This window comes from Orbicella faveolata, unplaced genomic scaffold (genome assembly GCF_042242905.1).
Source record: "Orbicella faveolata isolate gen_17 unplaced genomic scaffold, um_ofav_v1 contig_48, whole genome shotgun sequence".
NCBI lineage: Eukaryota > Metazoa > Cnidaria > Anthozoa > Scleractinia > Merulinidae > Orbicella > Orbicella faveolata.
In genome coordinates, this window is record NW_028301578.1 from 9017902 (window position 1) to 9033766 (window position 15865).

Below are 15865 nucleotides of genomic sequence, written 5' to 3' on the forward strand. Positions count from 1 at the left end.
TCTATCAGAAATTTTGAGTTCAAACTCAATGCACTAATGCATAACACGATAAACGAATCTGTTTAAGCAGCTCAGCTTTCAAGCAATAGTTTTCATTTAGCAAAATACAGAGAACACGTACTTCATAGCCTTCAGCACAAGTAAATAAATTCTGAATAAATTTCGGTAGCAGCGTTTCTGTAACTATAACCTTTATTCCATTCGCAAAACTTTGGAAAGTTATAATTATCATTAAACACTGTGTTGAATCACTTCGCCAAAAGAATGAAGTTTGGACTACTTGCACACTATTCGTAAAGCGCTTTACTTTCAGCGTACGTGAAATGTTGTCGTCGCTTTGCCCTACGGATTTCGTGTCCGACGCGGAGTCTGTACTTTCATTCTTTCAGTTGCTGTGATTGGTTTGTCGCGTCATCTCATGAGTTGATGAGAAAAAGCAAGTTGATCACGGAAAGGACAATAAATTTTCCTCTCATTGACAGACTTTTTCTATAGTTATTTCATAAAGGCGATAGAGCACTATTTCTATGGGTTTACCGGCACTATAAACCACTTAGGATGTTGGGGGAAACATTCGAAAAGCTTGTAAATCACTCACCTAACGGCTCATGATTTACAAGCTTTTCTCATATTCTCCCGACATCCCACGTGGTTTATTGCGCCATTAAACCGATAGAAAGAGTAGCCTATTGCTAAAGTAAGATATATTCCTGTATAAAAAATCATCGTATTTACACAGATGTCTGTAAATGCATAGTCGTGTTTACTATCAATACATCAGTTTAATGAAATTATAATCAGACGTGTGCCCCCACACGTCTTGTTAATGATTTAATCAGGCAACTGAGCACTTCAACGCCAGTCACGAATACAAATACTTTTAGACTGATGTTCATTTCCATAGTTTCTAGTTATCTTACTTTGTCTGATGACGCCTGCATGTATAATAAATCGCAATTATTTATAAACCCTAAAAGGAAACCATAGAAATCCCTCGTTAGCTTAAAAATATCATGAGAACTTGTTAATATTAAATAGATATTGCTGTTAGCATACATCTTTGCGCAGACTCTGCAGAGGATACATGTCCAAACAAAGAGAAGAAACCCTGGCTCGTCGTTGATACCAGGTTTAATAGATAGATTTTTAGAAAATGCATGGATATTTTTAAGGTTCATTTTTAGTGCGAAGTCCGTGGGACGGAGTAGTATTAGGGTTAGAATATTAGGAAAGGAGTTCAATTGAGGGAAATGCTAGCTCCTGATCGACATCGTGGCCCTCAGATGTCAATATTTGTGGAATTTGGACACAATATGATGGCATACCACGTGGCACTAAATTTTTGCGGGAGTACGTTTATTTTTGCGAGAGTACGTTAGTTTTTTCTCTTTTTTTTTCGAGAGCACGTTTATTTTTGCGAATCAGCGATTTTGTTGTATTTTGCGGAAACTAATTGTGTTTTCGTGTTTTCCGCCCAGGCTGACTAATGTTATTTTTATGCTGATTTGAGGCTGAAAATATTCTCTGAATATTATTAGTTAAAGAAACTTTGGAGCCAGACTGAAGGCAATTAAGGGTGCTTTCCATTCGAACAAAAATTCTGGTGTGAATTTCCGGAAATTTCTATGGGTGAATGGTACAGACTTTTCCAGTGTGCCAAACGACAAGCCGAACAGCTTTGTTCGCTTGGAATTTTTCAATGACTTTGAGGTTTAAATCGCAAATATAGAAGCAAACAGAACACTGATATGTCGACATCGTGACTTTTTATAGTCCACAACAGTAGGGACCTTATACAAACCACAACGGCGGCGAAAATGTCGCAAAACAAAGGGTTAATTGAGTCGTACAATGGTTCTGCACGCGTTATAAATCTTTGGACATTTCCTAGCCAGCCTACGCAAAACAAACGAGTACACTACGGGGGCATTATTTTTATAAAACGCTTTCTTCACGAATTTAGCTGCAGCTAGTATTTATCGAGATATAAGTGGAATGATTCTAAAATATTTCCATTTTCGAATACGCTTCTACGTTATCCTTGCGTGAGATGTCCAACTCGCTGTGATCGCGGCCAAAAGAACTAGCGCTGAAAAGAAAATCGCGAATTTGCATAATTTCCGAAAAAGAGGACATTCGATTTTCATGCCGGAATTTCCAGAATTTTCGGTTGAATGGTTCGCTATTCGGAAATTCAACAATTTCTGGATTTTCTGGAACTTTTCCCTGGAAATTTCCCTACCATTTGTCTCCGTTTCAAAAATTTCGGAAATTTTGGTCTAATGGAAAGCGCCCAAAGCCTTACATGACACATAACTTATGGCAGAAATGATATTAGCATCGAACATAAGGCGAGTGATCGATGTCTTAGTTATTGTTTGCTAGTTTTGCCGTTTAAAGAAAGGAATAAGTTTTTCAACCCAAAAAGTTCCATTCTTTGCAAGATCTCAGCCTTCGGTTTATTCGTAAAACATTTATACAATTTCGCCAAATTCAGCCTCAATATTCCCTTATAATATAGACAATACCCTGCGCGCGCTCTGATTGGTCAAAAAGCCATGTTTTATCAGAGTATAAAACATAGAAAAAGCGTGTTTTATTGTTTTTCGCCACATTACATCTATTCAACATTTTTTGTTAGAGATAGCGAAAAACATTTTCTTTGTGATGATGGAGTTCTGTGCGAAGCAGCAGAAAGTTTTGACACGATGCATGTAGCACCTAAGTGGTACTAAATGGCGTCAGTTTGTCGACCTGTGTTCTTTGTTGTTTCTACTCGCGGCGTGTAAATTCTATATCATAAAGCAAATAAAGAAGACTAAGCCGTGTGATACAATGTGATAAAACACTCCGGACATTTGAGAACACTCGAGAAATGTAGAAGACACTCGCCTGCGGATCTTGTTTTCCACATTTCCCTTGTGTTCTCAAATGCTCATCGTGTTTTATCACAGTGTAATACACGGTTTAGGCTTCTTGATTTGTTAATTACAAAACAACTGAGATACTACGCACGCTCTGATAGGTAAATAGAGTTGATAAACCTATGTTCTATTGTACCAGTAAACCACGGCTCCCGATCTCTTGCAGTTCTGAGCGGGAACCAGAAAACTCGCAAATCTAGAGATAACAAATGTAATAAATAGTTTTGCCTTTCACTGGCTGAGATATCAATGACACGAATATCTTTTCAATCAACATACACATGAAAATTTGCCCGAAAATAAAGGACCAGAAGTTAGTCGTCAAATAAGGTTTTATCTTTTTTTTTTTTTCCACGGCAAAAATTTTACGCTGACTCCGGTTACGGTTTTAATCTCAAGCGTAACGTCAGCGTAAAATTTAAGTTAAAGAAGTTTTAAAAGCATTTTTCCGTGCTAACTACGCGCTGTGGAGGACCAAGTCAGCTGGGCTTGACTAATCAATTTGGGTTTCCAAAAAAAATTAATAAGGGAAATATTTCTTTCTATGAAAAATTTTAAGTTTAAACTCCATGCGTTAACGGATAACACGATAAACGAACTGTAAGCTCAGCTTTTAAGCGATAGTTTTCATTCAGCAAAATACAGAGAAACACAGACTTCATAGCCTTCGGCATAGGAAAATAGATTCTGAATAAATTTGGGAAGCAACGTTTCTGTAACTAACCTTTATTCCATTTGCAAAACTTTGGAAAATTATTATTAAACACTGTGTTGAATCGCTTTACCAAGCCCGTGAAGTTTGGACTTCTCGCACTCCTTTAGTACAGCCTTTTACTTTCGTAATGACCGTTTCCACCTACAAATACCTGCATTTCCTCGTCAGAATACTTTTCAGTTAATTAATATACGTTTTGCTTTCACCGATACCTTCTCCTTTCCTTTCTTGAAACTTTTTTTTGCGTACGTCAAATGTTTTCGTCACTTTGCTCTACGCATTTCTTGTCGGACGCGGTGTCTGTGCCTTCCGGCATTCTTTCAGTCGGTGTGAATGGTTTGTCGTGTCATCTCATGAATTTGATGAGAAAAAGCAACTTGATCACGAAAGTATAATAAATTTTCCTCTCTTTGACAGTATTTTTTTTTAAAGTTATTTAATAAAAGCGATGGAGCACTCTCTCTATAGGTTTACAGGTCCAATAACCACTTGGGATAATGGAAGAACATCCGAAAAGCTTGTAACTCACTCGTCTAACGGCTCGTGATTTTGAAGCTTTCCTTGTGCTCTCCCAACATTCCGCGTTGTTTATAGCGCCAGTAAACCCATAGAAAGGGTAGTCTGTTTCTTAAATAAAATATATTCTTATCTAAAAAAAAGAGTATATTTACACAGATTTCTGTAAATGCATGGTCGCGCTTACTATCAATACATCAGTCTATAATGAAATTATAATCAGGCGTGCTCCTTCACACGTCTTGTTGATGATTTAATCAGGTACCTGAGCACTTCAACGGTAGTCACGAATTCAAATGCCCTCGGAGTGATGTTCATTTCTATAGTTTCTAATTATCTTATTTTGATGGTGCTAGCATCGAAATTATTTCTAATATTTTTATGGTTTATTTTTAGTGCGAAGTCTCTTGGACGGCGTAGTATTATGGTTAGAGTACAGTGGAACATCGATTTAACGAACCTCTATTTAACGAAGTCCTCGATATAACGAGCGATATTCTAGGTCCCGGCCAAAGTTACAGTAAAATGTATGGAATAGAACCTCGATATAACAAATCTTGATATAACGAATTCTTCGATATAACGAACATAATCCGGAAGCCCAAACGTTAAATTTACCTCGATATAACGAATTACAGTGTCAACACGCCACAAAAGATAAACGCTGAACAGATCAACAGTCAACAAATGCTTGTAATCCTTAGGGTAAAGAGACAGCAGCCTTTCACTCAACAGCTTATTATATGTCATAGACATTGGCACTATAGTATTTCGACATCAATTAACTTCTGCTCTATCTTCTTTGAATTCCGGAAATGTTGGGCAGTGCAACGTAACAACACTGAAACCCGTTTCCTTCTTTGCGTAGACAATTTTCTGTATAACCTCTATGTTGTAACATTTTTAAATCGCTACTCTGAAAGTGTCGTTCTTTTGCAAACAAAGCCTGCGCGTCTGCTCAAAAGTGAAAATAATTGATACTGAAAGCCACCATGCTTCATGAATTGCATCTCAAAACGCGACACTTCTGGGTGACGAAAATTGCATTGAATTGCGTGACAGAAGTCACCTGTGTTACAAATCAATTATTAACTATGACCTCGATATATCGAAGATTTTGGTTGTTTCCCCTCAAATTCGTTATATCGAGGTTTTCGATATAACGAACCCTCGATTTAACGAACAAATTTGGCCGGCCCCCAGCGACTTCGTTAACTCGAGGTTCCACTGTAGCAGGAAAGGAGTTCAACTGAGCAAAATGCTAGTTCCTGACATAAAACGTGCATGGATCTCACTCAGGTGTCAATATTTGTTTGAGTTGGACACAATATGATGGCATACTGCATGGCACTAAATGTTTGCAGGAGTACGTTTATTTTCGCGAAAGTCCGTTTATTTTTGCGAATCGGCGATTTTTTGCATTTTGCGGAAAATAATTTTTCCGATTGTAAAAGACAGTGTTTTCGTGTTTTCCGCCCAGGCTATATAATGCTATTTTTTATGCTGATTTGAAGCTGAAAATATTCTGTGAATATTATTAGTTGAAGTAACTTTGGAGACAGACTGCAGGCAATAAAACCTTTCATGTCACCTATAACTTATGGCAAAAATGATATCAGCATTGAACATACGGTGAGTGATCGATGTCTTAATGGATTATTTTTTGCTAGCTTTGCCGTTGAGAGAAAGGAATAAGTTTTTCAACCCTCAAAGCTATATTCTTTGCAAGATATCAGCCTTGGGTTTATTCTTAAAATATTCGTACAATTTCGCAAAATTCAGCCCAGATATTCCTTTAGAAAATAACTGAGATACCATATACGCGCGAATTGGTCAATAGAGTCGATAAACCTATGTTCTATTGTACCGGTAAACCACGGTTCCCGATCTAGGGCAGCTCTAAGCTGGAACTAGAGAACTTACAACTCTAGCGATATCAAATGTAATAAAATAGTTTTGCCTTTCACTGGCTGAGATATCAATGACACGAATAGCTTTTCATTCAACATATACATGGAAATTTGCAAGGAAAAAAGAAGGACCAGAGGTTGGTCGTCGTTTGAAGCTTTATCTTTTATTTTCCATGGCAAAAATTTTACGCTGACTCCTGTTACGCTTGAGATTAAAATTAAGGAAGTTTTAAAACCTTTTTTTCGGTGCTTTTTACGGTCTGTAGAGGTCGATGTCAGCTGGGCTTGACTGATCAATTTGGGTTGTCAAAAAAGTAGGGAAATATTTCTTACTATCAGAAATTTTGAGTTTAAACTCAATGCATTAATGCATAACACAATAAACGAATTTGGTTTCCATAAGCTCAACTTTCAAGCGATAGTTTCCATTTATCAGAATACAGAGAAACACGGACTTCATAACCCTCAGCATAAGTAAAACGATTCTGTAATTAAACTTTAAACTTCTGTAATTAAACTTTATTCCAATCGCAAAATTTTGGAAAGTTATTATTAAACATTGCGTTGAATCGCTTTGTCAAGCCCATGAAGTGTTTTGGACCACTTGCACACTTTTTGTAGAGCCTTTTTCTTTCGTGATGACCGATACCACCTACGAATCCCAGCATTTGACCGTCAGAATACTTATATGTTTTGCTTTGACCGATAACCTTTTCCTTTCCTTTCTTGAAACTTTATTGGCGTACGTGAAATGTTTTCGTCGCTTTGCTCTGTGTGTTTCTTGTCCGACGCGGAGTCTGTGCCTTCCGGCATTCTTTCAGTCGCTGTGATAGGTTTGTCGCGTCATTTCGAAAAACACGGACTTTATAGCATTTAGCATAAGTAAATAAATTCTGATTATAAATTTCGGAAGCAGCGTCTCTGTAACTAACCTTTATTCCAATCGCAAAACTTTGGAAAGTTATTATTAAACATTGCGTTGAATCACGTCGCCAAGCGCATGACGTTTGGACTACTTGCACACTTTTCGTACAGCACTTTACTTTCGTGATGACCGATTCCACCTACGAATCCCTACATTTACCCGTCAAAATACTTTTGAGTTAATTAATTTACTTTTTACTTTCACCGATAACCTTTCCATTTTCCTTTCTTGAAACTTTCAGCGTACGTGAATTATTTTCGTCGCTTTCCTCTACGGATTTTCGTGTCCGACGCGGAGTCTGTGCTTTCATTCTTTCAGTCACTGTGATTGGTTTGTCGCGTCAGCTCATGAATTTGATGAGAAAAAGCAAGTTGATCACGGAAGTACAATAAATTTTCCTCTCATTGACAGACATTTTCTATAGTTATTTCATTAAGGCGATAGAGCAGTCTTTTATGGGTTTACCGGCACTATAAACCACTTGGGATGTTGTGGAGGAACACTCGAAAAGCTTGTAAATCATTCCCCTAACGGCTCGTGATTTACAAGCTTTTCTCATGTTCTCCCGACATCCCACGTGGTTTATTGCGCCAGTAAACCGATAGAAAGAGTAATCCATTGCTTAAATAAGATATATTCTTGTATATATATATATATATATATATATATATATAAAAAACATCGTATTTACACAGATGTCTGTAAATGCAAAGTCGTGTTTACTATCAATACATCAGTTTAATGAAATTATAAGCAGACGTGTGCCACCACACGTCTTATTCATGATTTAATCAGGTAACTGAGCACTTCAACGCCAGTCAAGAATACAAATACTTTTAGGCTGATTTTCATTTCTATAGTTTCCAATTATCTTATTTTGATGGCGCCTGCACGTATAATAAATCGTAATTATTTAAAAACCCTAAAAGGAAACCAGAGAAATCCTTCGTTAGCTTAAAAATATCATGAGAACTTGTTAATATTAAATAGATATTGCTGTTAGCATACATCTTTGCGCAGACTCTGCAGAGGATACATATCTAAACAAAGAGAAGAAACCCTGGCTCGTCGTTGATACCAGGTTTAATAGATAGATTTTTAGAAAGTGCATGTGTATTTTTATGGTTCATTTTTAGGGCGAAGTTTGTGAGACGGAGGACTTTTTTAGGTTAGAATATTAGGAAAGGAGTTCAATTGAGCGAAATGCTAGTTCCTGATCAAACACGTGGCTCTAAGATGTCAATACTGGTGTGAGTTGAACACGATATGACGGCGTACCGTGTGGCACTAAATTTTTGCGGGAGTACGTTTATTTTTGCAAGAGTACGTTTTATTTTTGCGAATCAGCGATTTGTTTTAATTTTTGCCGAAATTAATTTTTCTGATTGTAAAAGTGTGTGTTTTCTTTTTTTCTACCCAGGGTGAATAATTAAGTTTTCCAACCCAAAAAAACTACATTCTTTGCAAGATCTCAGCTTTGGGTTTAATCTTAAAATGTTGGTACAATTACACAAAATTCAGCCTCGATATTCCTTTATAAAGAGTTGATAAGAGTTGCTAAACCTATGCTCTATTGTACCGGTAAACCACGGTTCCCGATCTATGGCTGCTCTAAGCGGGAACTAGAGAACTTGCAACTCTAGTGATAACAAATGCAATAAGTAGTTTTGCTTTTTACCGGCTCAGATATCAATAACGCGAATATCTTTTCATTCAACATATACATGGAAATTTAGTAGGGAAAAAAAAGGACCAGAAGTTTTTCGTCATATAAAGTTTTCTTCTTTTTTTTTTTTTTTGTTCCACGGCAAAAATTTTACGCCAACTCCAGTTACGCTTGAGATTAAAATTATGGAGACTATAAAACCTTTTTTCGGTGCTTTCCACGGTCTTTGGAGGACGAAGGCTGGGCTTGAATGGTCAAGTTGGGTTGTCAAAAAAGTAGGGAAAATATTTCTTTTTATCAGAAATTTTGAGTTTAAACTCGATGCATTAATGCATAACACGATAAACGAATTTGGTTTCCATAAGCTCAGCTTTCGAACGATAGTTTTCATTTACCAAAATACAGAGAAACAGGGACTTCATAGCTCTCAGCATAAGTAAAAAGATTCTGAATAAATTTCTGAAGCAGGGTTTCTGTAACTAACCTTTATTCCATTCGCAAAACTTGGGAAAGTTATTATTAAACATTGCGTTGAATCGCTTTGTCAAGGCCATGAAGTTTTGGACCACTTGCACATTTTTCGTAGAGAATTTTTCTTTCGTGATGACCGATTCCACCCACAAATCCCTGCATTTCCTCTTCAGCATACTTATACGTTTTGTTTTGACCGATAACCTTTTCCTTTTCTTTCTTGAAACTTTCTTGGGGTACGTGAAATGTTTTCGTCGCTTTGCTCTGTGTGTTTCTTGTCCGACGCGGAGTCTGTACCTTCCGGCATTCTTCCAGTCGCAGTGATTGGTTTGTCGCGTTATCTCATATATTTGATGAGAAAAAGCAACTTGATCGCGAAGGCGAAAGTATAATAAATCTTCCTCTAATTGAAAGTATTTTTTATACTTATTTCATAAAAGCGATAGAGCACTCTTTCTATAGGTTTACAGGCGCAGTAAACCAGTTGGGATGTTAGGAGAACACTCGAAAAGCTTGTAAATCGCTCGTATAACGGCTCGTGATTTTGAAGCTTTTCTCGTGTTCTCCCAACATCCCGTGTTGTTAATTGCGCCAGTAAACCCATAGAAAGAGTGGTCTATTGCTTAAATAAAATATATTCTTATATAAAAAAGAGTGTATATACGTATGTGTCTGTAAATGCATAGTTGTGTTTACTATCAATGCATCAGTTTAATGAAATTATAATCAGACGTGTGCCTTCACACGTCTTGCTTATGATTTAATCAGGTAACTGAGCACTTCCACGCCGGTCATGAATACAAATGCTTTTATTCAGAATCCCTCGTGCCCGAGACCGATGTTCGTGTCTATGGTTTCTAATTATCTTGTTTTGATGGCGCCTGTATGTATAATAAATCGTAATTGTTTTTTATCCTAAAAGGAAACCATAGAAATCCGCCCTTAGCTTAAAAATATCATGAAAACTTGTTAATATTAAACAGATATTGCTGATACCATATATTGGAGACTGCAGTTGTTCCAACTATCTTTGCGAAGACTCTGCAGAAGATACATATCAAGACAAAGAGAAGAAAACCTGGTTCGTCGTTGATACAAGGTAATTCATAGTCTTTTAGAAAATGCCTGGATATCTTCATGGCTTATTTTTAGTGTCCGTGGGACGGAGGACTAGTACTAAGGTTAGATTATTAGCGAGGAAAGATATCGAGCGCAATTAGTGCTAGTTCCTGATCGAAAACGTGGCCCTCAGATGTCAATACTTGTGTGAGTTGGACAAAATATGACGACATACGGTGGTGCACTAATAAGTTTTTGCTGGAGTACGTTTATTTTTGCGAATGGGCGATTTTTTGCATTTTGCAGAAACTAATTTATACGATTGAAAAAGACTAGTTTTTCTTGCGTGGTACTACTTCTTGCGATTGTTTGAAAGTCGCGTTTAATTTAAATTAGAACATTTTCGCTTTTTTTAAAAATTTAAATGGATGCAATTTGGCAAGTGCAAAAAGCCATGTATCAGTCGATCGACCTTCTGAAAACTTTATGCGAGAGAAATAGTATGGTACGTTAAGGAAGTTGATACAGGACGAGACCAGACAAAGGACCTTCAAGTCTGGCATACCGCTCAGTGATGCGTGAGAAAACTGCACGATGGTTAATAGATTTTTACAATTATATTAATCAAATTCCACACGTTACAAAAAATGGATAGAGGAAAATGGGAAATAGTAGATGCTCTTCTCAATGGAGTGCCTTCGACTGATCTTTTCCTGTAAATCTTTTTGTCTAAATTCTGAAAGTTTTATTTCTCCGTTTTGTTCTCACTGTTGTCTACAATTCCGTGAACGAATAAAATTTGCCTTGAGTTGTTGCCAGCCACTCATCTGGTCTTTTTTTTTCCTATCGCCATACTGTTATGTTTAGCAAGCATTTCTAGTCAGATCTTTTCTTCTTTGCATTCATAATCCTGAACAATTGTTAGAACAAAGAAAAATTCTTCAAAAATGTTTAAACCGGCAAAGCCTTTTAGAAGCCTTACAAAGAACTTTTTGTAGAGACATTTTAGACGTACTAATAGTGTAGCTTTTCTGGTTAAGAGCTCCAATTTTTTATTTATAGTTTGACTGAATTTTTACACTTAAAGATTTTTTTCCTTGTGAGTTTGGAAAAAAGGCTGTTAATGAAATTAATCTTGCATGACTGTATCTTATCTTTCTCCATTTGCTAGTCATGTATTTCAAGTGCGGAATCCTTTTGCTGATGCTCGTCGGATATTGTAAGTATCAAAAAGTACGCCGGCGCACGAGCACACTCACGAACGCACTGCTTACGAATGTACTCAACCGCGCACACTAACTTACACGTGCCCACTAACGCGTGCACCCGCCCACGCACGCAACCGCCCACGCAAGCATCCGCCCACGCACACGTGCGCATGCGGGAATAGAGTCATGCACTTAAACAAGCATCAATAAAAAGTACAAGACGCTTTCTTATGATCAAGAACTTATCAGAACTTTTTCAAATTTTCCTCGTTGTTTATGTTCTTTTCTGTTTGTTCTTTGCAGGTGCAGGTATGGTTTCCTACCTTCGTGACCATGCAGAAAGAAAAGCAACACCCTGAAGAGTGTTAAATAGACTTATTTTGAGAATGAACTTTAACTCCAAGTTTTACGAATAAAAAGTAGCGATAATAATTTCGAATGAGGTTTAGATGACTCGTTCATCATTTTCAAATCCTAAAAGGTCAGATTCCTATGAGTTCTTTATGTATTGAGAATGCTTAATGCCTATTGCCAATGACGCATAATTTTTTTTTTTCATGCTGAAGAAGGTTACAGTATTTTAACCGAAACGTCCAAAACAACTTTTTTTAGTCAGTGACAACAAACATTTTAATATCCTTAAGTTAGCTTGAGTTTCTTTTATGAACGAAGAACATCATAAAGGCAATCCGTGTCATGGGATTTCAGGCATGGAAACAGATCTATTTAATGATAAAAAAAGACTCATTTTGGATGACTTTTAATACTTACTTTGTACTAGTGTACTCTGTCAATAAGGTTGTGTCGCGTTGATTTAATTCTAATTGATCGATTATCTGACTACAGTCTGAGCAAAGGTTTAAAATTAATTATGCAAATGCTCAATTCTTTACTAGGTGGATGTGAGGATTCGCGTTGGGACTGTAACGTATTGGCACGGGACGGTCATTGTCACTCTAACCCGTATGCAACATTACGTGAATGCCCCAAGGCCTGTGCCGTCAATTGCGGTAAGTGCTTGGTAATCTAGCCTTCTCAGCTTCAATTGGTCCTTCTACTGTGAAAGATGCTACAAGTAGGTTTCCACCTCGTTTAACCTTGGGATCAAATTGGAAGGCTGTAAAGCGCCTTGCCAACGATTCCGTATACTATGGTGGGTCAGTGGTAGTACGCAGTCTTTAGATAAACTACAGCGCGGTATCTCAGTATAACACAGGGGTACAAACAACTTAATAGTTGTTTCGTCGAAAAACGGCACTGTTATGCCGACAAAATTGCACTTTTTATTTTTGACCGGCATTAAGCTTGGGCCTCTGTATTTTACTCGAAATTATACCGGTATAATGTTTGAGTTTGATTTGCTTGCTTTTTCAAAGACCCCTGTGAAGATCACAGGTGGGACTGCCCCAGCCTGAGCGACCACTGCCACAGCAACCCGTTCTCTACTATCAATGATTGTCCAAAAACCTGTGGTGCTTGTTCCTAAAAGAGAAATCTGCAATCGGTAAGGTTTTTTTTTCTCCAAATATGTTTAAATAACTTAAGTCAAATGAATTCCTTAGTAATAGCCTCAAGTAAAGGAAAATTCATTCTTTCCGATATACTCTTCATCCAATAGTGTTACCCTTATTCCTGAGAACGACGGCACCGGTGACGACAGATTTCTGTCCTTTTGGTGCATTGTCAAGTACAATAGCGCAGCCACCATATAACAACCTTTGAGAATTCATAAGCAACTACATTGCATGCGGGACACTTGCCTTGCCCACTCCTGAACTGAATCGTTGTTTCTTACCATATAACTGATATAGAAGACGTCTTAATCATAAGTATACCCTTAGAACTCGGGAAACTTTCAGTCACTTGGAAAGAAGCACACGCAAATTATATTTCGGAGTGGTTAGGATTTTTCAGACTACCACAGCCTACGATACCTCTACAACGTCAAACGACATTTGTGCCAATCGGTAGGCTAGGGAGAATTAGTCAATTGTCGCTATATTTCCTTTAACTTTTAATGAAAGCAACTATATAACTTAAGCCTTATGAACTGCTAAAGGGAGCTTCTGCAAGTGTAGGGTTTACCCCAGCCCCACACAATCAGTCACAGTCAGTCATGTGATATGTAGAAACTGGTCGACCACGAGGTCGAGAGACCGTCGAGAAAATAAAACGGTTGAACAAGTCTATTTTTTGACCTTGTCTAGTTCTTTTGTGGAAACGAGGGCTAACACACGAAATAATTTTGTTCTCCACAGAAAGATGGATAGCTTTGAAACGCAAGCACTCAGGATTCAGATCACAGATTGCTAAAGCAAGCGTGGGTGATAATTGTAACGGCTGGGGAAAACAGTGATGTTTATAAAAAGAGGGCATAAATGGATGTTAATAAAAAGAGGGCATAAATGGAACTGGTTGAACTGGTCTGTTTTCTTGTCATCCTGTTATTAAACAAATTGCGATAAAACTCCCGATCCGAGCGGTACTAAAAAAAGGGGGAATACTGGAAAAGATGGAAGAAATTATAAAAGACAAAAATCACCTAAGGGAGTCTAAAGGGATTCTGCAATAATTACTTGAAGGGGGGGGGGGGGATTAGAGTGGGGGCATAGGAAAAAATGACAATAAGAGAGAGGGGGGGTTGGATGTAAAATGTAAGAGGCTGTCTCTGTAAGAACCGACCACTGATTTTACTTCGAAAATTCGATTTTTCTCATAAGCTAGGATTTCGAAGCCCTTACCTAGTCAATCACTAAAATGAGTTTTGTTTCATTAAAAATTCCAATTGAAGTTTTCTAGGATTGATTGAAGTTCAGTCCGCTCGACCCAAGTTTCATGCCCGCCGAAACTGGAAAAATAGCACATATTGCCGGCGCTCTAAAAAAAATAATATTCGCTCAAAAGTCCCAATTCTTTTTTTCAACTATAGATATATCATAGCAGTTTGTTTAGCCATGTTGCAATCATAATTCAATGGTGTTCCTTCAACGGTTAAAAGAAGATTTTCTAGCCGTTAAATCGAGTTTTGAACCAAACGCGAAAATAGCTCTACTTTGAAGGCACGTTTTAAAAATATGGCACCTGTTTGAAACTGCTGAACTACATGAATAGAAAGTATAAATGTCCCTTAATTCAAAACAATAATAAAATTTGTCTGCCCACCAGGTTTTCAAAACTAACGACCGCTTAAAGTTCAGGAAATTTTGAAAATATTGCGGTGAGTAACTAACACACTCGCCTTCGTAAATTGCTCCGATAAATTCCCGTAAATTTCTTACCTGGCTTCAAGATTAAAGTTTTGGTCCTTTGTGGCGATCTTCGAAACCTAGGTAGCATTAAAACTGCCAGCTTTTCCTTCCAACTGTAGGTTTGTATATAAAGTAGATTTATGCGTTCCTCATCTATGTCGAGCGTGACCGTCACATGCTTCGATGTTCTTTGTATTACTGACCATTGTTTTTCCTCAACAAGTGATTTAGTTCCCAATCTTCCCGCTATACTCACGGGAAGATTGGGAACTAAATCACTTGTTGTGAACACAAAATGGCCGTGGCATTAATCAATCCTTCCTTGGCTTCCCGAATCACCGTTTACTGTTCATACATGTATGTGTGCCGAGAGTTGTCCAAAAGAGTGCTTCTAGCTACAAACCTTTCAAGAGGAGTCTACATGGTTAAACCGGCTTCGAGGAAAACAATGGTCAGCAATACAAAGAACATCGAAGCATGTGACGGTCACGCTCGACATAGATGAGGAACGCATAAATCTACTTTATATACAAACCTACAGTTGGAAGGAAATGCTGGCAGTTTTAATGCTACCTAGGTTTCGAAGATCGCCACAAAGGACCAAAACTTTAATCTTGAAGCCAGGTAAGAAATTTACGGGAATTTATCGGAGCAATTTACGAAGGCGAGTGTGTTAGTTACTCACCGCAATATTTTCAAAATTTCCTGAACTTTAAGCGGTCGTTAGTTTTGAAAACCTGGTGGGCAGACAAATTTTATTGTTTTGAATTAAGGGACATTTATACTTTCTATTCATGTAGTTCAGCAGTTTCAAACAGGTGCCACATTTTTAAAACGTGCCTTCAAAGTAGAGCTATTTTCGCGTTTGGTTCAAAACTCGATTTAACGGCTAGAAAATCTTCTTTTAACCGTTGAAGGAACTACATTGAATTATAATTGCAACATGGCTAAACAAACTGCTATGATATATCTATAGCTGAAAAAAAGGAATTGGGACTTTTGAGCGAATATTATTTTTTTTTTAGAGCGCCGGCAATGTGTGCTATTTTTCCAGTTTCGGCGGGCATGAAACTTGGGTCGAGCGGACTGAACTTCAATCAATCCTAGAAAACTTCAATTGGAATTTTTAATGAAACAAAACTCATTTTAGTGATTGACTAGGTAAGGACTTCGAAATTCCAGCTTATGAGAAAAATCGAATTTTCGAAGTAAAATCAGTGGTC

At 37.5% G+C, this 15865-nt stretch overlaps 1 long non-coding RNA gene across 3 annotated transcripts; it reads left to right on the forward strand.

Moving 5' to 3' along the window:
• Nucleotides 1-1112: 1112 nt before the first annotated feature.
• Nucleotides 1113-11764, forward strand: LOC149096409 (uncharacterized). 3 transcript variants are annotated; one of them, XR_016204436.1, is made up of 3 exons: nt 1113-1129; nt 10111-10226; nt 11358-11764. It is a non-coding gene; the product is annotated as an uncharacterized LOC149096409 (long non-coding RNA). The 3 variants fall into 3 exon arrangements; XR_016204434.1 differs by lacking the exon at nt 1113-1129 and adding an exon at nt 5653-5787; XR_016204435.1 differs by lacking the exon at nt 1113-1129 and adding an exon at nt 7996-8071.
• Nucleotides 11765-15865: the final 4101 nt, after the last annotated feature.